We start from the raw sequence: 24188 nt of genomic DNA on the forward strand, positions 1-24188 counted from the left end.
ATTTTGTCTTCAGTCCTGCTTCTCACCTCTGGAGTAACTTCTCTACAAATGGAAGCTTTGAACAAAGCACTCAATGACCCATCCAAGCTTTGGAAGTGTTCCAGAGGGACTTTACAAGCCGGCAAACTCACCAATGTTTCTAAGAACCTGATATATGGACTGTGAAGTCATCTGTCGATATTCAATTGCTTTCACCATTTAACAACTCTCTTCTCTTTTTGTTTATAATTAAACCTTTACTTTCAGATACTAAAGGATTGACTGGCAGAATGATATTTTGGATAAGATCCAAAAGAATGTTGATCTGGTAATATGGCTGGTCCTTTTGAGATCCATTTTGTGTAGTGAAAAGAGTTTTAAATAACTTCTCACAGTCCCAGGTCTATTTGCTGATTTGGAGGCAAAGACTGGGTGCAATAAAGGGGGTTGTGTGATTGTTATTTTTTTAGCTTCTTGATAACCAGTGTGCAGGGATCATGAGCACAGTTTGCGACTGGATGGTGAATCTAACTACAGTGTTAACCACCATTTTTGGGAGAATCTGCTTTCCTATGTGCAGCCTCCCTTGTTGAATCAGCATCTGCAGGACTGGGACAAGTACCTGCCCCACCTGCCCACACCAGGGAAGTGCCCCAGGAATCCAAAGGGTTCTTCCCTTTCAAGTTGCTGTATGAAAGGCCAGAGGAGGGGGTTTCAGTTTAGAGTTGGCTGGGGAAATGAAGGGAGGCCCTGAACTGGGGTCTGGGCTTCCTACTCCCAAGATGGACCTGACGGAGGGGCCCTGTTCTCTGTACCTAAAAACTCTGTTTTTTTACTGTGTTCCTGTCATCTAATAAACCTTCTGTTTTATTGGCTGGCTGAGAGTCATGGTGAATTGCAGGAAGTGGAGGGAAGGGGTGCAGAGCCCTGACTCGCCCACACTCCATGATACACATCCAGCAAAACAAGCTCATAGCTAACCACTCAGATTATGCACCGTTCCCCTGGTCTTCTCAGGAAAAGCAAGACACTCTTCCACAACAGAAAGCAGCTGCCATGGAACAGCAGTCTCTGCCATTTTCATGTTCAGAAGGAAATGCTATAACTCCTCATCATGATTAGCAAGATTAGCTTTTCACAGTCACCCTTCTCCACTCATCGACTACAGTAATGACCCCCTGAATGCATAGTCTTAACCAGGGCTAATCAGAGAGGGGGACCAGGAGGGCTATTTGGCCAGGCCTCATGCTCAAAGAGGGCCTCAAATTTAGACACTTGTTAATTTTTTGGTATTTGATAAGTTTTGCAGCTTGTTTTTATGCGCATCTCTATCGGACCAAAATGTGACACACTCTCTCAGCTTAGAACTGAAAGCTTAAGCAAATAAGAGATGTGATTTGGTAAAAGACATATGTTTTTTGTTAACTGATATAGATTTTGTCATATTAAAGATTTAAAAATGTTCATAAATATTAAAGACCAATATCAGTTCTGATGGCACAAGATTAGACGCTGATGAATGTGTCCTCTCAGAGCAACTGATTATATAAACAAACCACTATTAGCGGCTGGTGCTGGATCAAGTGTGTGTTGAAAGGTAGAGAATCGTTACATTGTAATGTCTTCATAGTTTTACGTCTAGTTGACTAAAGAATTATTTATGTGTGAGAATTCCCCATTATTATCTCATATAGTAGCTAAAAGAGGTGACTGGTTGGTTGGTTGAGCCCTAGCTTGGTAGCTTGGCCATCATCGTAGGCTTTCATAGTCTACAGGCCCAGTTTCAAGGTGAACATTTGTGAGGACAGTCTTGTACAGTGAGTTTCGTGAGGCCACATGTTTGAAATTTTTTGACATTATCCCTCTGTCTGTATCCGTGTCTGTGTTTACTATATATATTTCATCCCTTTGTCTTCAGCTCAGCCTGTTATATTATACCTTGCATGCTTGAGTTTTGATTCAGTGATAAGGATAATAACCTGTCTGACTGTTTCATTGTGTTCTTTATTAGTATTCCTTCATTTTAATTCTTTTCAGTATTTGTGTATATGTTTACAGTAGAAGATTTTAAGTGTAGAGAAGCTACTTATTTACAGCAGAATATTTCAAGTGTGGATAGGCTATATATTGACCAGCTGGATCATTATGAAGAAAAGATTTGAAAAAGGCTAGAAAAGCATTGATTAAATAAAAAAAAAAAACTAATGAAATCTCTCTCTTTTTTAGTGGTCTAATTTGTTTTCAGGTGTTATCAATTTTTATTATCATTATGGCTAGGGGGCCTTAAAAGCTGGAAATGACCTGACCCACACTAAAAGGACCTGGCTTTAACTAGCATCGTGCCTTTCAAAGGCCATTTTAGCACTTTGCCCTCACACTGGTGGTTGCTACAATTTGGCCTTTACGAGACAGAGAGCACTATGAGAAGTCCCACCTGAGCAGATTCTGGCTCTCAACTCTGCCCTCCACCGCACCCTTCTGTAGGCTGCCTACTAAAGCAAAGGTGCTCAAAGTAGTCATCCTCTTTCATTTGCATAAACTGAAGACACAGACAGTCCACTCCCCCAAAGCTGCAGACTTTAACCAAAAACTGCTCAGCAGGTCATCTATCTCCAGCACCCAGACACCCAGTTCCCAATGGGACCCAAACCCCAAATGGATCCATTTTATTCTGTATAAAGCTTATACAGGGTAAACTCATAAATTGTCCACCCTCTATAACATTAACAGAGAGATATGCACTGCTGTTTGCTCCACTTACTCTAGGTTAATTAATAAACAAAAGTGATTTTATTAAGTATAAAAAGTAGGATTTAAGTGGTTTCAAGTAGTAACAGACAGAACAAAGTAAGTTACCACGCAAAATAAAACAAACCATGCAAGTCTAAGCCTAATACATAAAGAAACTGAGTACAAGTAAATCTCACCTTCAGAGATGTTCCAATAAGCTTCTTTCTAGTCTGAGCCCAATCCTTTCCCCTGGTACAGACATTGTTAGTTCCAGCAGGCATTTTAGATGAAAAACAGGGGATTCCACATGACTGGGGCTTAAATGGAGACGCTTCCAGGGCCTTTTATATTCTCTCTATTGAGGGTGGAAACGCCTTTGTTCTTCAGTGCAAAATCACAGCAACAAGATGCAGTTTGTAGCCACATGGGCAAGTCACATGTCCATGAATGATTCGGCTTTTTGCAGGCCAACGCCGTTGTTTACATGTTAGTTTGAACGTTCCCAGGAAAGCTCAGCTGTGGACTGGGATCTCCCAAAGTCTATTGTTTGTTAAGTACTTCCAGTTACTTGAATAGTCCCTTCACGATATGTTGGCCAAACCTCCCTTATGTGTTTCCTACAGCAAACACTTCAAAAACAAGCATAGAGCCAACGCTCATAACTTCAGATATAAAAATGATACATGCATACAAATAGGATGAATATATTCGGTAGATCATAATCCTTGTAATGATACCTTACAAGAGACCTTTTGCATAAAGCATATTCCAGTTACATCATATCCACACTTACAAACAAAGTTTTATTAAACATATGGAGTGCAACATCACGGATATGTTACATATATTTATAACTCATGATACAAAGATGATACATAGATATAAACAAGATTGTCATACTAAGCAAATCATAACGTCCACTGACATCTTACACGGCATATCTTGTAAGAGTCATTGCAATTTTGTAAAATTGATATCAATAATATTATAAATGGTCACCTACATTCCATACAGCATCACAGACTGGAAGAAAGTTGCTCAGCTGTGTGTCACCTAGAGTGGTAGCATGTTCTAGGCTCCTCAGAGAGCGTGAATGCTGGGAATACAGGTTGCTCTCCTCCTGATCTCCAAAATGCAGGTGGGAACAGACAAAATGTTCCCAAGCATCAGTGGCTCCGGTGGTGGTAATAGGAAAGCATTATCCATTCATCCTAGTGTGCAGAAGAATTGACAGGTGTCATTGGGAAAGGAACTGTCAGACTTAATGGAGGAACAGAAATAGCTCTGAAGATAAGGCACAATAAACAAGAGAAAAAATACAATTCTTTTATGATAAATCTTCTGACTACAAAGATAAGGAGCAAAAACATAGTACATATGCAAAGAAAACCCTTCTTTAAAGTCTTTGGAAGAGTGCAGTCACATAACAAAAATAACTGAAAGTGGACAAAGTGTTTCACTACAGGAGATTTATCATACCAAATCCACAAACAGCACAGCTCCCAAGAACCATACCCTACTGCTTTTTCACACTAAGCAAAACAAGCTCAAAGCTAACCATTCAGGCTGTGTATCCTTTCCCTGCACTTCTCAGGAAGAACAAAACATTCTTCTATAGCAGAAAGCAGCTGCCATAGAACAGCATTTTCTGCTATTTTCATGCTCAGAAGGAAACACTGCAACCCTTCATCATAGCTAAGGAGATGAGCTTTTCACAACCACCCTTCCCCAATCACTAACTAAAGAAATGATCCCTGAAAGTACAGTTTTAACCAGGATGCCTCCTGCCAGTCACAGGCCATTGTAGCGAATAGTCCTCTAACTGGTGGTTGCTAGAATTTGGCCTTCACGAGATAGAGAGCACTACAAGAAGCCCCATGTGAGTAGAACCTGTCTCTCAACTCTGCCCTCCACAGCTCCCTTCCGTAGGCTGACTATCAAAGCAAAGCTGCTCAAAGCAGCCATCCCCTTTCATTTGCATAAACTGAAGACACAGACAGGCCACTCTACCAATCATCTTCTTCTCCCTGCTTTGCGATGCCTAAGACCACAGTCCTATAGAGTCCTTCTCACATACTCTCTCTGGCTCAATGACTCTACATATTTATCCAAGGCAGATAAAGAGCTGGGCTAAAAAGGAGAGTGTTGTGGGTCACAATGATGTCTAAAACTGGGACTTAAGTTCTAAATCTGGGCTTCAGGTGACTATCTTTGTGGATCTGGGTCTAAGTGCTATTCCTGCTCACTGGTAAGAACAGGTTTTATGGTAACCTTGATGACATATTTCAGAGTAGCAGTCATGTTAGTCTGTATCCGCAAAAAGAACAGGAGTACTTGTGGCACTTTGGAGACTAACAGATTTATTTCAGCATAAGCTTTTGTGGGCTACAGCTCACTTCTTCAGATGCATAGAATGGAACACACAGAATGTATAAATATCTTCTGTGTGTGTGTTCCATTCTAGGCATCTGAAGAAGTGAGCTGTAGTCCAGGAAAGCTTATGCTGAAATAAATTTGTTGGTCTCTAAGGTGCTACAAGTACTCCTGTTCTTTTTTTCCTGATGACATAGTTGCTGAATAATTTAAGACAGGACATGTGGGGGTTATGACTACAGAGAAATACCTCACTAATCTGGACTTTAATCTTCATACTTTATAATTCATTCAAACAGTCTGATCCAAAAATCTGTGGGAGCCTTAGCACCTCTCAGCTCTCCCGCACTTCCCTCAGGGACGGATTAACCTTTTGTGGGTCCAGTGAAAAATATATTTGTGGGTCCCCATGGGGATAATGGCACATGGTGCATGGAGATCGGTCCCTGGAGCAAGGAGCTGGCCAGGGGCATGGCTCAGCCCGGCATGGCACGGCACAAGGGCATTATTTAGAAACCAGCAGTTGCCAGATGCACAGTGTCCTGGCCGGCCCTGTGCTACCAGCCTGCCCCTGCCCCTTCCCCTTGGGGGTGGGGCCATGCCATACCACATAGCCATCCCGCCCAATACCTACTTGACTTCCTATGGCCAGAGACCTCCTGGACTCACTATGCCCAGCACCCCCGCCAGACCCTGCCATAAATGCACAGTGCCCTGCACAACACAACCCCTGCCCAGCACTCCCCTGTCCACAACCCCACCACAACTGCCCAGCACCCTACACAGAACCCTGAATCCCCAGTGCCCCAAAACACACAGATCTTCCCTGCCCCCTCACAACCCAGTACCTCTCCAGGCCGCTCAGAGACCCACACCCTGACTCCCAGCTGCACTCACCGGCCCTGCTGGGAGGTGACTGTGTGTCAGGCTGAACCAGCAGCGCAGCCAGGACTGGTCCCAGGGCTGGGAATCGCTCTGGCTTCTCTGGAGTGACCCCCCCAGCCCAACTGGTGAGACTGGCCAGGCTTCTGCACCAGTCCCTGGTGGCTCAGCTCTGGGGAGACAGGCAGGGTCCCACAGGTGGTGGGGAGCAGAGACTGCCTGGAGTCGGAGGTGCACTGGGGTCCGGCCAGGAGGCAGAGAGCAGTACTCAGGCAGCAGGCAGGCAGGCTGAGAGGAGCAAGTGATGGGCTGGGGGGAGCCAGCGGGCTGGTGGGGTCTCAGCACAGTGCTAGCGGAACAGGCTGGGGCCCCTTTTGAGCATGGGCCCAGCTCCATGGCACCACTGGTACCATTGTAAACCCGGCACTGTCTCCCCTTACACAGACCATGTGAGGGATACTGCCCAGCAGGCACAGGGCTCCTGGCATCACAGTTCACCCTGCCCTTTCCACACCCCAATGTTCGTCTGCGAGGAGGAATCAGGGCTAAGTGAGAAATCTGAGCACCCCCTGCACCACATGTTGCCTTTGCAACATATCCAGTTTTTTTGGGGGGCAATGCCCCCCCAAACTCCTAATCACCACCCATGCTGCCACTGCCGGGTAGGTGCTTTAATCTACTGGGCTAAAGGTTATAATGAGGACACTGTCACCTCTTGCTGAGGCAGTACTATGGTGTGCAAGGCCTGGTCTCTGAGCACTCTTGCTGGATTGGGACCCATAGGCAAGACAGGTGAGGGAATGCCTAGTTTGAGGGCACACAAATATAAATTATAATAATGAAATGGCTGCCATGTTTCTCCCTCCAAATTGGGAGTTCCCTATTATACAAAGGTTTTGGTCATTTTGTTAATCTAGTCAACACTTTCTAACAATGAGAAATGACATGAAATTCTATAAATGTTGCTGTTTATATTAAAAGAGGTATGCATCTATTGCTCATTGTCCAAGTAATGCAGAGCCCTTTATACACCAACAAAAAAATTAGCTAAGCACCAAAAGCTGCTTGAAATAGATAAACTTTAAAGCTGTGTATGAAAAAGTGGTGCTGATTTAGCAATCCAAATTGTATTTGGAAGAATATTTTATCATCAAACCATTAGGACATAACAAAAGGCTTCTGCCGTAAAAGATTGACACAAATTGACCCTTGTTGCTAATTTCCTCCCTCAAGCATATAACATGTAAAAAAAGCTATAGAAGCAATTTTAAATATAAGTATTTTACCATGATGAGGTGTATGAGATAATGTTTTTTATTAGACCAACTTCTGTTGGTGAGAGAGACAAGCTTTCAGGCCACATAGAACTGTTCTTCTGGTCTGGGAAAGGAACTCCGAGCATCACATCAGAATGCCAGATAGAACAGATTATTTAGCATAAGAAGTTAGCACATATTGTAAGGTATCGTTCAAGGTAGAGTGACCTGTTAACACCTCTGCAGTTATAGGACACTTAGGGTATAGCCACACTACTAGCTGGATCGGCGAGTAGCGATTGCTCTGTCGGGGATCGATTTATTGCATCTCATCTAGACGGGATAAATCGATCCCCACCGCGCTCCCCATTGACTCCAGAACTCCACCATGGCGAGAAGCAGAAGCGGAGTCGACGGGGGAGCCGCGGCCATCGATCCTGGGCCGTGAGGATGGGAAGTAAGTCAAAATAAGATACATCGACTTCAGCCATGCTATTCTCATAGCTGAAGTTGCGTGTCTTACATCGACCCCTCCCCTGCAGTGTAGACCAGCCTAAAGATGGGATTAGTGGGTTACAGATTGTTGTCTCTGCTCAGTCCATGATTTTTGGTGTCTAGCAGAGTGATTAATTTAAGCTCCCAGGCTCATCTTTTGAACGTATTCCCCAGGTTTCCTTTGAGGATGGAACCTGACAGGTCAGATAAAGAGTGATAGCATTGTGAAAAGTGTTAATCACAGGTGGTTGGGTGTTTTCGTCTTTTATCATTTTCAAGCGTGAGTTCATTTGAGAGTTTAATGATTGCCTGGTTTCACCCACATAGTTGTTATTGGGGCATTTAGTGTACTGGATGACAGTGGCTCTGGAACAGGGGGAGCCAGGGGGCCATGGCCCTCCCACTTTTTGAAAGTGGATGGGCCTGGTCCACCCACTTTTTGCCACGGTGGACTCTGCCTCCTTCCCCTCCTGTTCCTCCTGTGTCCCTGCTCCTGGGGCTCCCTGCCCAGGACTGATGGAGGTGGAGGGTCTGGATTCTGCACTAGCTCTCCACAGTTGTCTGCGCAGCTCTTACCCCAAGCCAGCTTCAGCTGAAGGGTGGGGCCTCAGAGCTGCAACCTGGCCATGGTAAGAGCCGTGCGAGCAGCTGGGTGGGGAACTGTGGTGGACTCTCCACCTGCCTGCAGTGCAGGGGGCCCAAGCAGCCCCTGCTCCCACCCCCTGGGCCCCTCACCCCAGGCAGGTGGAGAGTTCACGCCATGGCTGCTTCTTGGGGGAGAGGAGGGGTGGGGTGGGGCCTTGGAAAAAGGTAAGGGGGCCTTGGGGGAAGAGGAGGGGTCTTGGGGGGGAGGGGCAGGATGGGGGCATGGCCTTGGGGAGAAAAGGAGGGGCCTTGGGGGAAGGGGTGGGCTGGAGGTGGGGCCCCCGGTCCCTCCACTTTTGGGAAGGCTCTGCTGCCCCTGTATTGTGATGGCATGTGTAGGATCCATGGAATCTGAAAGGTGTGTTGTGGGGGGTGTTGATCATTGTAGAAGTGGAGCTATGTCTGTAAGTTTTTCATACGCAGTTCTGGCAGAGTTTGGAGCCACTTTGAGTTGCTGTGTCCTGGTCTGTGGGAAGGTTGCTTCTGATGATGAACTTGGATAGGTTGTTGAAAGCCATAAATAGGGGTTCAGGAAAGATTTCTTACAGGATGGAGTCCCCATCAAATTTGGGTTGTAGTTGTTCAATGATACCTTATATTGTTTCTAGTGTGGGGTGGTAGGTGAGTACTAGGGGTGTGCAGTCAGAGAGGGTTTAATTTCTATACCGAAGCAGGTTCTTTTGGGGTATTTGGGTAGCCCATTCCATGATATCTACTTCTCAGGTGAAGGGTCCTTGTCTGATGAAGGCAGTTTTGAGTGTGTTAAGGTGTATATCCTGGACTTTCTCCTCAGAGCATATGCTGTGGTATCTGAGTAGCTGGCTGTAGATAACAGATTTCTTGGTGTGTTACTGGATCTGTGAAGGTAGGTGTGGTGATCTGTGGGTTTCTTGTGTGTAGTTGTCTGTAGGTTTCCATTGCTGAAGCTGACTGTGGTATCCAGGAAGTTGATGCTAGTGTGGGAGTGTTTAATCGGTGGGTGGTGGTTGCTGAAGTTGTGGTGAAAATCTATAAGGGAGTTTAAACCATCTGTCCAGATGATGAAAATATATGATTGCCAGGCGTCTGGTTTTTTACTGGAACACCGCGTCGAAGAGGGACCCTGATGGCTCCGGTCAGCACTGCTGACCAGGCTGATAAAAGTCGGCAGCACAGCGGGGCTAAGGTGGGCTCCCAGCCTGCCCTGGTTCAATGCAGGTCCTGGAACTAGTGACATATCTCCTAGGTGTGGGGTGGCCACAGGGGCTCCACATGCTGCCCCTGCTCCGAGTGCTGTCTCCGCAGCTCCCATTGTCTGGGAATCGCAGCCAATGGGACCCGCAGGACAGCGCCTGTGGATGGGGCAGCGCACGGAACTGGGTGGCTGCGCCTCTGCCTAGGAACTGGAGTGTGGACATGCTGCCACTTCCGGGATCCGCCTGAGGTCGGTGCCACCTGGACTCTGCACCCCTCACCCCCTCCCACATCCCAACCCCCTGCCCCAGCCTGATGAAAATGAGCAAGTGAGTGAGGGTGGGGGAGAGCGGCGATGGAGAGAAGGGGAATGGAGTGAGTGAGGGGTGAGGCCTTGGAGAAGGAGCAGGGCAGAGGTGGGGCAAGGGGCGGGGCAAGGGTGTTCAGTTTTCTGCACTCGGAAAGTTGGCAACCCTATGAAAATATCATGGCTGTATCTCAGGTATATCATTGGTTTTGTGGTACATTTGTCCAGAAATTCTTCTTCAAGGTAGCCCTTGAAGAGTTTGGCATATTGAGGAACCATACTAGTATCCATGGCTGTTCCCGTGGTTTGGACAAAGTGTTTATTGTTGTATGTAAAATTGTTATGGGTGAGGATGAAATGGATGAATTTGGCTATGTGTTTGGAGTGGATATCTGAAGGTTGTCCATCATCTTGTAAATGTTTGTGACAGTTGCAAAACCTGCAGTCATATCTTCACTGCTACAATGATCAACACCCCCCGCAACACACCTTTCAAGATCCATGTGTTCTACACATGCCTATCACAACTTATGATGTACCTCATCCAGTGCACTAAATACCCCAATAACAATTATGTGGGTGAAACCAGATAAAAATTATGTTCTCGAATGAATTCACACAGGAAAATGATAAAAGACAAAACCCCTATCACCTATGGATGAACACTTTTCACAACATGATTGCTCTGTATCTGACCTATCAGATAAGGTTACCATATGTCCAGGTTTTCCCAGACATTGCCTCTTTTTTGAGTTTCCCTTTCTCTGTTCAGGTGGATTTTTTAAATAATGGAAAATGTCCAGAGTTTTTGCAGAGCAAACAAGCTGCAGCTCAGAAAGAGGTCTGATTGGTCTGCTTCCCGAATGGTCCCTCCCCTGCATCCACAGAAGTTTGATCCATTCCCCTGCAAGCCACAGCTGCTGGATCCCACCCACCCAGGCTCCAGCTCCCAGTCCTGGGAAGGGGTCCTGCAGAAAGATGCTAACTAATAGCTGTCTCTGCATTTTGGGCTCCCACTTCAGCCCGTGTCCACTAGGAAAAAGGGCCAGAATGGCATAAAAGGATTCTCCAAATGCAGGCACTGTGGAACATAACTGTAAAAAGCTGTCTTCTGAGCACCTCCTACAAAGCCTTGGTGTATGGGGCAATGCCAGGGTCAGAGGTGGGGCTGCGTGTGGTGTGGCAGGACAAGGTCACAGCATGAGCTTTACAGAGATTCAGAGTAACCCAGAGGATCAGGAGAGCACAATGGTTACTTAACACCACCATCACATCCTCTTCGTCTAGGCTGCAGGTTGTGTACATCACCCAGCACAGAATCTCACTTCTGCATTTGTTGATGTCACTAAGAGCATGATCCAAAGCCTGTTGTAGTAAACAGGATCCTTTCCATCAACTTCGGATCAAGCCCTAAGCCCTGACTCAGAAAAGCATCGCTATTCAGGAAAGCACTTAAGCATGTGCTTAATTTTAAGCATGAACTTCCTGACTAGGGATGAATTGCTCAGCTGCTTTCCTTAATCAGGGCCCTAAATCCTAATTGCTGCTGAGCTCCAGTGACTCTCAGGGAAGACAGTGGGAATTAACAAGTGCTCAACACTTCTTCACATTTGGCTGTAAGTCAGATGCAATGTGCACCCACTGACAGGTCTGAGACAAAGCTATTTTCAAAATCCAAACTCTTCCCAATAATTGGCAGCAGCACTGTAGGAAGCAGGGGGGAGCAAAGGTTCTGTCTGAAAAGTGTGAAGAGTGTGCTGCTGCCTCACATCATTCCCACTGCCAACAGTTCTTTTTTACTATTGTTCCTTCAACCTCAGAGTTTATTTATCCCTTGATAAAGTTATTACCAGATAACCAGGAAGCATCCTCCAGTTATTATTCACAGTAAGTACAGATTTGATATAAGCCCAAAGAGGCAAAGGTTTCAGAATCTTAAGACTGGGCCCTCCTCATTACAAACAATGAAGGAATATGCCACCTGTTTTGATAATGCTTTGCATGTGCTTTGCATCATAGTTGTAGGCACCTGACTGAAAAGTCTTTAAAGAATCATATGGACAACTTCTAAGGTGCTACATTAAAATAAAGGATTAGCTGGATTTCATAACTTGCGTTGAGTAATTTCTTGGTATAATACAACCTCTGACCATACCAGTCTATAACCCATCCATCCCTTCACATGTGCTTCACTTCTGAGTATTATCCAGCACGTTTTATAAAATGTAGGTGTCGAAGACAGAGGGAAGAATAGGCAAAAGGGTCTGTGCTGAAAACTGGTGCAATTTGCTCCATGGGAAGAGGAAGAAAATGCTGTGTATTTTAATGATAGCACTGCAAGGACATCGGAGGAAGATTCTGGATGTAACAGATTTCAAAAAAATCCACATATTTATCTATAATAGTGTAACCCTTCTGCCCCTCTGAGTTGGCAGCAACAAGGGCCAGGTTCAGTATCCAGGGGTTCCGTTTCAATAACCCAATGCCAAACCAGCTCGAGCCCCCACCCAGTGACGTGGGAAAATCTTACACACACCCCTAGGCGCCTCAAAGAGGCAATGCTTCCCCTCTCGCAAGCACAGAGTCTTGGTGTAACAGAAAAGGTTTAATACATGAGATAAACAACAAACACTAAATTGGGAAAAACACCTCAACTAGAGTTCATAGACCAAACCGTGAGCAAAGACCCACCCCAGGAAATTGGGCTGTGTCCTCTTTCCTGGGCTCTTGAGTCCAGCAACCCCCAAATCACCCACAGTCCCAAAAGTCCCACAATCCCAAAAGTCTCTGTCCTGGGTCAGTGCAGCCCCAAAGTTCGAGAGTCTATCTGCAGAGGTCCCCCCCACAGCCTGGGTAGAAGGGGGCACCTTACGTGGTCCGGGGCCAACTGCCCTGCCTCTCTGTGGGTTCTGCTCCCATCTTCTCCACGAACTGCTCCGCTTTACCAGCCGCTCCACTCTGCTCCTCCAGTCGTCCTTACAAACTGCTTTGCTCCACCAGCTGCTCTGCTCCACCAGCTGTACTGTGGGCTGCTCCAGTTGTCCCTGCAAACTGCTCAGCTCTGCAGGCCGCTCCACCCGTCTCACAGCTACTCCGCTCTGCCAGCCACTCTGCTCCACCAGCCGTCCCCCCAAACTGCTCCACTCCGCCAGTGGCTCTGTTCCACAGTATAGCTTTGGGCTCCCCACTAGTTAGCACAGTACTCAGTGCTCTCAGTTCAGTAATTTCAGCTCTTTAGTGATTTTCAGCTCATAGTAGTGGAACCCCAGTGTTAGTGCACTATTAGCCCAAAGTGAGTTCAGCTCAGTAACCTGTATCTAGAGTCTTAAGGGAATAAAAAAAAAAAACCAGCTCTAACATTCCACAGTGGAGAGGGTGGAACTGGTGCATCTGGCTCTACAAGGAGACTGCACCACCAAGCACAAATACCTATCCCCAGCACCTCTCTCTCAATTCTCTGAGTTTTGGAACCCATGTCCCTTGTCTAGCAAGTACCACCCAACTGAGGGTGAGTCATTTGTCACCAAGCAGTCCCACAGCTCGGCAGTCTGGGATAGGGTAGGCATGCCTATGCAAATACACTCTCTGAAATTCTTTCCACCAGATGTCAGTGTAGAGCTTATCCTGACACTGCTTACAATAGCATCTAGAGTGTGCTGGCCACTGTAAAAAAACAAGAGAGAGAGAGAGTAAAAGGCAATCTACATAGACAGAACAGAGGCACGGTGACCTGCCCAAGAGCCACAGAGCAAGCCACTGACTGAGCTAAAACCAGAACCCAAGAATCTTGGTCCAGTGCCCTATGCATACTGCCTCTCAACTCTGTTTTGCACACTATATGCTACAGGTATTTAATTTAGGTTTGTTTTCTATTGTTGAGGGATTCATATCAAAGCACAATTAATACATTTGTAGATTTTCAGTCATAAGCCTCTAGTCTGAGCCTCTGCATAGCACAGGTCATAAAAATTGAATATTGCAACATACAGTATCTTGGGGAAAAATGCAAAAAAGTGTGATTCCAGCTAAACATCATGTGATATGTTTCATGCACGTATACACATTGACGTGTGTTAAGTCATGCAGTCTGTTCATGGCTATCCTTGAGTATTAATAAAATATTTTTTGCATATAGAAAACAGGAGTTGTGCGCTCTGTGCCTCAGTTTCCCCATCTGTAAAATAGGGATAATAGCACTTCCCTACCACCCAGCTGTGTTATGTGAAGTTTTGGTAAAGCTCTTTGAAATCCTTGGATGAAAGGAATAGATAAGTGCTGAGTATTATTGTTAGACTAAGGAAACACCCAGGGTGTATGAGATCCACACAGAACATGAGAAAGTGGTTGCTCAGACAGAAAGGGCCAAATCCTGAAGTTCTTACTCAGTCTTCCTTTTATGTAGACTGTCCTGGGACTTCCATGAGAATTTTCCCTGAGTTAGACCTAAGCAAAAATGGAATAAAAACATCCACATTTGATCCCATTAAATAAGTACATATGAGACTTTTACACGGGATCTAATTCCTGAGCACCTGATGAGCATCTATAGCTCTCATTAAAGGAAATCCAAGTTGTAGAGTTTTAGCACTTTCCCTATTAGTACTATGTATTATTTGTTATTTATTGACCATCATCACCGTGTTAAGGACTGGTCTCTGTAGCGAGCTTACACTCTAGCACTTATAAAGAAAGAGAATCAACTCCATGACTCCAAACTGTAAGGAATGACTCCAACTTACTTACTATGTTTCAGAGCACATTTTTCATATGTCCATTGGAATGAATCCAGTGCTTGATGTGATGTTGCACACCACCTTTCTAACACTGGAAGATTATTTTGATGGCTGATGTTGGCAATATGTCTCTTAGCTTCTGGTATAAATAGCCATATGTTCTGTTAAAAATATTGGATTTAGAAAGCATAGTCCCTGCAGACTGTATGCAAACATGAGTGTCTTGGAATTGTTTTAAATCTTATTACAATTAGCTTACTCTTTAAATCCAACCTGTGCTGGACCAAACTTTCAAGGGACAACAATCAGTGGTGTGTGTCTTCAGGCCGGTGGCTGCTGGAGTAAGAATATCATATTCTGACTCTGTATTTGCATTATTAAGAAACTAAATGCTTTTCTGTTAAAAATTTTATATTTGGAAGTTGAGACAAGTGTCTCTATGGATAAAGGGTAAAATATTCAAAAGCATGTAAGTGACTAACGGCCTATGTCCCATTTTCAAAAATGACTTAGGAGGCTGAAAGTCAAAGGACTGTAGGTATTTGGAGGCAGATTTTTAAAGGTTATTTAGGTGCCTAACATGGCACATAAGGGTCTACTGGGATTTTCAAAAGTGCTTAAGGGCTAGATTCACTAGGTGTACTTACAGACCTAGATTTTTCTGGTGGATGTTAGTGCTTAAGTCCAACATTTTGGCACCACTGTCATTCATAAAACCATTGATCAGCTGCTGCCTAACCCTGTAGGCACCTAAAGTCCCTAGACACCTTAGTTTCCACTGGGAAAGTCCCTTAGGCACTTCAATTGCTGCTGCTGGGCACGTGCACAACCATCTCAGTCCTAACACCACTGTACACTTCAGCTCCCACCTAAGCTAAGGAAGGATTCACAAACTAGCTCTTCTGCTTCTCTCTCACCTGATCCAGTGGGCATGCTCAGAGGCTATCTAAGAGCACACCTACCAAATTGGGCCCTGAAAAAACACTGCCAAGACAGGGTTGGTGTTACCCTCTGCACTCAAGAGCCCAGTGGGTTAGCCCACTTCTTCAGGACGTGTGACACCCAAGTTCAAATCCCCATTCTCCCTGGGAGTTAGACTAGGAACTTGAACTTATGTTTCCCAGCTGCCAGGCACATGCCCTAACTACTGCACTGTAGGGTATTTAGAGAGGGGGAAGACTTCTCCCAGTTGCTTCTGATGAAGCTGTTCTACTTTGTATGAAATCCTCAATTATTCATTGGTGCAGAGACTGGATCTCCCTGGAGTGCGTGCTGAGCTAGAGTCACTGACATATTCACTGGGCCAGAGAGATTGACTATGCAGCCTAGTGGTTAGCACAATCAGGAGGTCTGATTGCAGCTCAAGTAGGCATACCCTGAACCTAGCTTTGATCTAGTTAAAACCTTAGATCAAAGCTATCTTGTGTAACAATAGCAGTGTAGCTTCTGCAGCAGCCTGGGCTAGCCTCCTGGGTTCAGCACTGCTCTGCATACATACTAAATTCAAAGCTATTTTGGGTACACCTACTTGAACTGCAGTCACACCTCGAAGTGCTGTGTAGTCTATCCTCAGAAGCCTAACACTTTCCATGCATTGGACAAGGCACCTGGGCACCTAATTCAGGGTAGTGAATTCTACTGGGCTCCTAAAAGTTAAGTGCTGTAATACTGAACCCTGGCCTTATGTCGGTATAACTACATCACTCGGGGTGTGGATTACCCCTGAGTGAGACAGTTATACCTGTCTAACCCCAGTGTAGACAGTGCTGTGTTGATGGGAGCAGCTCTCTCATCCTTGTAGGTCACATTGTCACTAAGCACGACAATGGCGCAGCTACACCAGTGCCGCCGTGCTGCTGAAGCATTGTAAGTGTAGACAAGCCTTGAGCATTGCAGTTCTTAAGTTCCCCAAGTGAAGCTAGTCCAAGCCACTGAAGTCACCACTGGCACCTTGCTGCTTTTGAAAAAAATTGTGAGATGTCCAGCTGCATCTTTAGGCATCTAAATCTTTTTACAAATCTGGCCCATAGATGCTTCGGAAGAATTTACCCCAACTCTATAGCTATTAGAAAAATGATCTAAAGCTAAACAATTATAAAGGACAGTTGTACTCTCAGTTACACCCATGTAAATATTAATTTGCATAGTGATAGTGCCTAGGGGGTCTCCATTAGGTCAGGGCCCCACTGTGCTAGGAACTGTACAAAGTAGTGAGCATTCCGGTCCTAAAGAACTTACACATTGCCTTCAGTACAACTACGCAGGTGTAACTGAGCACAGAATTTTGCCTTTAGGCAGAAGTTGGCCTTAGAAGAATAGCACAACTTTTTGCGAATTTGTAATAACCCAATTGCTATAAAGGTTAGGGTACGGTTTCTGTGTGCTTGTCTTTTCTACTTTTCACGCAGGGACCCAAAATGGCCAGTTTGTCACATGTTTATCTACACCTAGGTACAAACAAGAATGTTAAATATGAATTTGCATCCAGTGGGATATTGCTTTCTGATCCTTCAAAGGGTCCTTCTAATCCGAAACCCTAGAGGCATCTCAACTGAGCGAAAAGAGGCTTTACGGGTTATAGTTATAAATATAGGTAATATAAAAAATAACTGAGTTGGTACTTTCATTCATATACATTTGCCTGGAGGTAACAGAATGTACCTGCACAATTCTCATATGCAAGTTACAGGAGCTTTTGGATGAAAGGCCTGGTGTAAATGGGTGAAACTCACTTGACATCAATGGAGTGATACCTATTTTATAGACTCATAGACTCATAGACTCATAGGTCAGAAGGGACCAATCTGATCATCTAGTCTGACCTCCTGCACAAGGCAGGCCACAGAACCCCACCCATCCAATTTTATAACAACCCCTATCCCAGGACCGAGTTATTGAAATCCTCAAAAATGGTTTGAAGACCTCAAGCTGCAGAGACACCACCAGCAAGCGACCCGTGCCCCACGCTGCAGGGGAAGGCGAAAAACCTCCAGGGCACCTGCCAATCCGCCCTGGAGGAAAATTCCTTCCTGACCCCAAATATGGCGATCAGCTAAACCCTGAGCATGTGGGCAAGAGTCACCAGCTAGCACCCAAGAAGGAATTCTCCGCAGCAACTCAGTACCCATCGCATGCAACATCTCCCCGCAGACCATTGAGCAGACCTGTCTGGTGGTAATTCAAGATCAATTGCCCAAATTAACGATCCTATCATAACATCCCCTCCATATACTTATCAAGCTTTGTCTTAAAGCCAGGAAAGTCTTTTGCCCCTACTACTTCCCTCAGAAGGCTATTCCAGAACTTCACTCCCCTAATGGTCAGAAACCTTCGTCTAATTTCAAGTCTAAACTTCCTAATATCCAGTTTATACCCATTTGTCCTCATGGCTACATTAGTACTAAACTTAAATAATTCCTCTCCCTCCCTAACGTTAACCCCCTTGATATATTTATATAGGGCGAGCATATCCCCCCTCAGCCTTCTTTTGGCCAGGCTAAACAAGCCAAGCTCTTTGAGTCTCCTTTCATAAGGCAGTTTTTCCATTCCTCGGATCATCCTCGTAGCCCGTCTCTGAACCTGTTCCAGTTTGAATTCATCCTTCTTGAACATGGGACACCAGAACTGCACACAGTATTCCAGATGGGGTCTCACCAACGCCGTATACAACGGTACTAACACATCCTTATCCTTGCAGGAAATACCCCGCCTGATGCATCCCAAAATCGCATTTGCTTTTTTAACAGCCGTATCACATTGGCGACTCATAGTCATCCTGCTATCAACCAGTACCCCAAGGTCCTTCTCTTCCTCCGTCGCTTCCAACTGATGCGCCCCCAACGTATATCCAAAATTCTTATTATTAATTCCTAAATGCATGACCTTGCACTTTTCACTATTGTATTTCATCCTATTTCTATTACTCCAGTTTACAAGGTGGTTCAGATCTTCCTGAATAGCATCCCTGTCCTTCTCCGTGTTAGCAATACCCCCCAGCTTCGTGTCATCCGCAAACTTTATTAGCACATTCCCGCTCTTTGTGCCAAGGTCAGTAATAAAAAGGTTAAATAAGATCGGTCCCAAAACCGATCCTTGAGGGACTCCACTGGTGACCTCCTTCCAGTCCGACAGTTCACCTTTCAATACGACCCTCTGGAGTCTCCCCTTTAACCAGTTCCTTATCCACCTTACAACTTTCATATTCACTCCCAGCTTTTCCAATTTAACTAACAGCTCCGTGTGGGGAACCGTGTCGAACGCCTTACTGAAATCTAGGTAAATTATATCTACCGCATTTCCTTTATCTATTTTCACCAAAGCTGAATCTGGTCTGTTTTTTCTGTTGCTTTATTCCTAGTGCAAATGTTTTCTGTGGGACTGGACATTATTTCTGCTCATGGGGCCAGCCATGGCTCAGAATTGCTGCTTTCTCTGACGCCACTGGGAGGTGCCGCACTAGGGAACGTACTGCAGGCGCACAGCACAGCAGCCCTATTCCAGGCCTACGGATGTGCTAGTCCACATCAGGTGAGAATTTCTCATAACTATATTGAAACCAAAGATAAAATCCCAGGTTTGGTATAATCAGCCAGCACGCCATGCCTCACCAAACCAGCACAACCCTGGCAAGACAGGATGTTGTGAAAAACAAAACCTCCCCAGCTTGGAAAAAAATGATGATTTTCATATAATAAAACTCTTAAGACCTGATTTTAAAGCATTCCTGAACTCTGTGTTCTATTCTCGTGCAAAAACATTCCATAAATTTTAGGGATTAGCTGGAATTCCCTCTCCCCAATTTTGCCCTGATGTAAAATTTGCTTTTAATAACTTCCAGCTTCCTGGACCACAAAGCTATCTGATCTGTTGCACTGTTATTCCCCATGACAAATGACAATATTCTAAGGGGAGAAAATGCAGGTGTGTTTACTCTAGGTCAGAGCAAAATAAAATTGCACTCTAGCACAAATAGAGCAACAAACCAGGAGCTTCTGTGTGGTTCGTCAGCCTTTACCTGCTGTAGAAGGGCTGCAGTGGAAGACTCTAGAAAATGGATCACTGGGGAGCAAGATCCAGAGCTACACCTGAAAGAGTGCAGTATGGTCTCTACTCTCCACTCTCCGCACTGTCAGCCCAGCTGGACAGAGTGAGGACAGAGTGAGGACAGGAGGTATGGCCAGGGCCTCCCATCTTTCCCCTTTGGGGAAGCTAGCATTTGTGTTGCTGCTAGCCTTAAGCATTCAGAAAGCAAAAGGGCTGCCATTGTGAATAGCCCCAGTGCATCTGTACAGGAGATGGAGGGAATGCTTCTGACCAGTCACGAACTAGTGCTAACACTATTTTCCTGATTGAAACCTCATCATCAACACATACAGGCTAAGCTTCAGAGAGAGATTTGACCATATTTCATCCTGGAAGTTAAAGGCATAGAAACAGCACAATCTAACACCAATATGTTAGTTTGTAAGTGCAGAAAAAGCTCACATTGACAGTAAAGGACCTTGGATCAGGCTCTAAATCCTCCTTAGTCACAAGCGAAAATATCATTATGAAGGAGCCCTGTGGAATTCAATAGGGATGAAGGGACCAGATTTGTAAAAATATTTAGGTGTCTAAAAATGCAGATAAGTTTCTAGTAGGATTTTCAATCTGCATCTTTAGGCACCTAAATAGCTTTAAAATATCTGGTCCTAAATCGATGGGGTTCTATGAACATTACTAGAAAAGCCCACTGAATTTAATGGACAGGGAAACTGCTCAGGTATCCTGGCAAGGGGTGCAATTTAAGAACCTGAATAAGATATAACAGAATTTTTATTTTGAATCATCCTATAGAATTCTATACAAAGGATATATTTTTTGTATTAAATGTAAGCAGAGTCTGGATAAGCTCTCCCCTGACATCTAGTGGTGAGCTATGAAAAAAGAATTCAAAAGCTGATCTGGTTTGCATGGACACACCTACCCTGCCTAGGCACACAGCATGATGGGATTGCTTGCCCAAATGATCACTTGTGGCTGGTGCTGGATCCTCAGTCTCCTTGTTATTGGGGCAGGAGTAATAAAGGATTACCATCCTTGTTGTGTGAACCAAGGGCAGCAGAATTGTACCTGGCACCCTCAACTTGGGGGGGCTGGTGGAGTGAGCCAGAGCAGACCCCTGCACAGGCATGGCAATTGGCTGTTAGGGCAACAAGCAAGTGTCTGAGCAGTGTAAGGTGCCCCCTTACCACCACCTGCCTTCCACACAGGGTGGGAGGTGAGTTCTGTAGATGAACCTCTGAACTGTGGGGCTGCACTAGCCAAGGACAGCAACTGTGAATGGAGTACAGAGAAGGGATAGGCATGTTAAAAGGACTTTTAGGTTGCTGGACTTAAGACCCTGAGGGGAAAAGGACATTGCCTAACTTACTTGGGGGGTGAGTCTTTTGCTCATGGTTTGTGTTCACAAGCCCTAGCTGCAGTGTTTCCCCAAATTAATGCTGAGTTAATTCCCTCCTTTTATGAAAAGTTTTTGCTACACTTGGACTCTGCGCTTGCGAGAGGGGAAGTATTGCCTCTTAGAGGTGCCTGGGGGTGGTGTGTAATTGTCCCAGGTCACTGGGTGGGGGCTCAAGCCAGTTTTGTGTTGTATTGTCAAAAAGGAACCCCTAGATAGATACAGAACCAGCCATTGTTGCTGCTGGCTTCACTTGGCAGAAGGGTTACATAAGTTGTATAGGATGGCTCAAATAATCTATAGAAAGAGGCTTATTTTCTATTGGATTCTTTAGGATTTTTCCATAAGAATGTCTAGTGGTCAAAGTCTAAGACCCAATTGCAAGCTTTCCAAGTTACAGCTCCTTGTTTCTTCCATGCATGCACATATCAATGCAATTAGCAGAGGGTATTGCAGTCAGGGGTGAGATTCACTGGCAAAACTAGAGCACATGGAGAAGTTTGCACAGCACCTCCCCTGCGCTATGACTGTCTCTAATCAGCATTAGAATCTTTCCTTAAAGGTCAAATTTTCTAAGTTAAACACATATATTTACATAACCCTAATGTATGGCACAAATACCAATCTGTGCATGCTTATAAGGTATTTGCATATGTGCGTTGCCAGTTAGCTGCCTAGCTACTGCGTGTGCGTGTTAATACCTGACTAGAATGCAAACATTGCATTACTTTATGTGCAAATAGCCATATAAAATGTACACACCTAATTAAAAAATTAGGCCCTAAATAATGCCCCAAATATTGAAAAGCAATGCTTGATCAATAATAGAAAAGTTTTACTTCAGTGCTAGATTCCAAAATTGTTTTTCACCTGAAAGAGCCATGTTGCCTGAGATTAATCCAGCCATGTTTTGGCCTTCTGGTAATAGAATAGTCTAATTGTTTATGTGTCAAAGAAGTTCATTCATGTAATTCTTTTGATATAAAAGGTGTTTCTTCCTGTTCGCTACTCAGTGCTTATCTCCTTACCAAGAAAATGCTAACCTTAATCTTTACCTAAACTATACCAGCAGCTCAAAAGAGACAGGTGTTTGCTTTGTGAATATGAGGTGCAGAATTGGGGACTTCATTTATCCATTAAAAATAAGAAGGAAACGTGAAGGTGCATGGCTGAGCAGGCTAGGAATGCCTTATACCTCTAGATCCTTTTTTCCCCACTAAGTCCTAGTCAGTAATGGTTAAAAGTCACTACTATAGTTAAAGAAATACTACAACAATGTTTCTATGCACATACTTTTGGTATTTAAAGAAACTCGTGTCGACTATTTTAGTAATTTTTTTCTGCTTTGTGAACATTCTTGCAAATGAGTTTATTGGCAGGGATAGACACAGAAATAGCAATTTTTTTCAACAAATGTTGCAGAACATCCAAAGAAATTCTGCATTTATAAGTGTGAGAGTTTGCACCAATAGCCCATTTCCATGAGTTTTGCTCACGAATTCAGGCACAGAAACTGCCCAGCCCAAACAGCTCAAATATTGACTATGAAATGCTTGCAGCACACTGTTCACAAATAAGGTACAAATCAAGAATAATTTGCAGAAAATATTAAAGAAAAAGTGTTAAACCAGATAAAATTATGATCTGTGTAGGGACCATTTGCAAATAGAAAAAAAGAAGGCAATCTTGTTGAATAAGTAATTCGTTATAGATTACTCAACAATTACCATTTAACATCTGTTGTCATTGGCCTCTGTGAAATGAATTGATGGCCATAACCCATTTGTTGGGCACATTCTCAATTGACATTCTAGTTGACATTCGGCACAGAATGCCAGGGCTGAACCATGCTATCATTCTTAGGGCCTGATCCAATGCACAGTGAAATAAATGACATGCTTTCCACTGACTTAACTGGGCACTGAATCAAGTTCTTGGAGCTCATCCCTTTCAGGACAAGGTTGGTGCACGGTAGGGAAATGTGCATGACACTGCCTTTGCAGTCCTGTGGCTAAATGGAGGCCTTTAGGGTGATTAATCTGGCATTTTTCAAAAACATTAAATTTACTTCCAGTTAAAAAAACCCACTTTCCAAAATGAACAAGGAAAGGCTTTCCTCTAATCAGCTGTGGAGTTTGCCAGGCTTCTCAGATTGAGATGGAGCGTCTCATGCTGAGACCTGTATTCTACTAGCTACAAATGTGTAAAGATGACAGCAGCCATTGTAGAACTCTGAGGGCTAGGTTGGGCCAACAGGCTGCAGTCTGATTTTTATATTTGATATATAAAATGATTTCAACAGAGAAAAAACACTAGTCATAGATCATATACAAGTAACTATAGAGAAGTCAATTTTGGCAGTTTGGTGTTCCCCTTGCACTTAGTGATGAGAGAACAGGTGACTAGGAAAAGCAACTGAAATATTTTCCCCAGATCACTCAAGGTCTCCCTGCTGCTTCTACTATAGTCTCATGTCGGTTTTTTATCTGGGGCAGAGAAGGGAGGGAGGAAGAAAGAAGGAGGAGGAAAATGAAGATAAGCGAATAAGCTTTGCTATTCCCAGTTACAGCAAATTCCTCTGTGATCTCGAATTGTTACTACATGCAGTCTAAAAAGGCATATTCAAACACATCCCACACAGCGAACAGCATTCACATGTAAGAACAGGAGTGAAATATAGAGGTATAAAACCAAGGTTTAAATGAGAGGCTGCAGGTAAGATGCAAACTATAGTCTAGACAATGATTTATGCAATTAACAGCCTATGTAATTTATGATATCAAATTGTCACTGTATGCACCCTAAAATGAATAATCTACCACAAAGATCAGAAAGATCTTTAAGGGCATGTAGGTTAATAGAGGAATGGGCAAACAAGGGGCCACACCTTCACCTGGTGTAAATCAGCAAATACCACTGAAGCCAATGGAGCTTTTCCAGTTTAGACCAGCTGAGGATCTGGCCTGTTGAACATTTTGGGTGGGAAGTACAATGATAAAGTTTAGATATTTGTAAGCAGTCAGGATGAGCGCTACCCTGACATCTGGTGGTGAATTGTAGAGAGTGTGGAAAGAATTTCAAGAATTTGCATTGGCATCCACCGTGCCCCCCCCCCACTTGGCATAACGCCACAGCAGCCTGGGATGGGTATTTTAACAGCTCTGGGATCCCCAATT

The 24188-nt window shown here is 44.5% G+C and overlaps 2 non-coding genes across 2 annotated transcripts; both read right to left on the reverse strand.

The window, feature by feature from the left end:
* Positions 1 to 958: 958 nt before the first annotated feature.
* LOC127046035 (small nucleolar RNA U3) lies at positions 959 to 1173 on the reverse strand. The gene has a single exon (XR_007772909.1). It is a non-coding gene; the product is annotated as a small nucleolar RNA U3 (small nucleolar RNA).
* A 3092-nt stretch (positions 1174 to 4265) lies between these two features.
* LOC127046031 (small nucleolar RNA U3) lies at positions 4266 to 4479 on the reverse strand. The gene has a single exon (XR_007772905.1). It is a non-coding gene; the product is annotated as a small nucleolar RNA U3 (small nucleolar RNA).
* Between the last annotated feature and the right edge of the window lie 19709 nt (positions 4480 to 24188).

Source organism: Gopherus flavomarginatus, chromosome 2 (genome assembly GCF_025201925.1).
Source record: "Gopherus flavomarginatus isolate rGopFla2 chromosome 2, rGopFla2.mat.asm, whole genome shotgun sequence".
NCBI lineage: Eukaryota > Metazoa > Chordata > Testudines > Testudinidae > Gopherus > Gopherus flavomarginatus.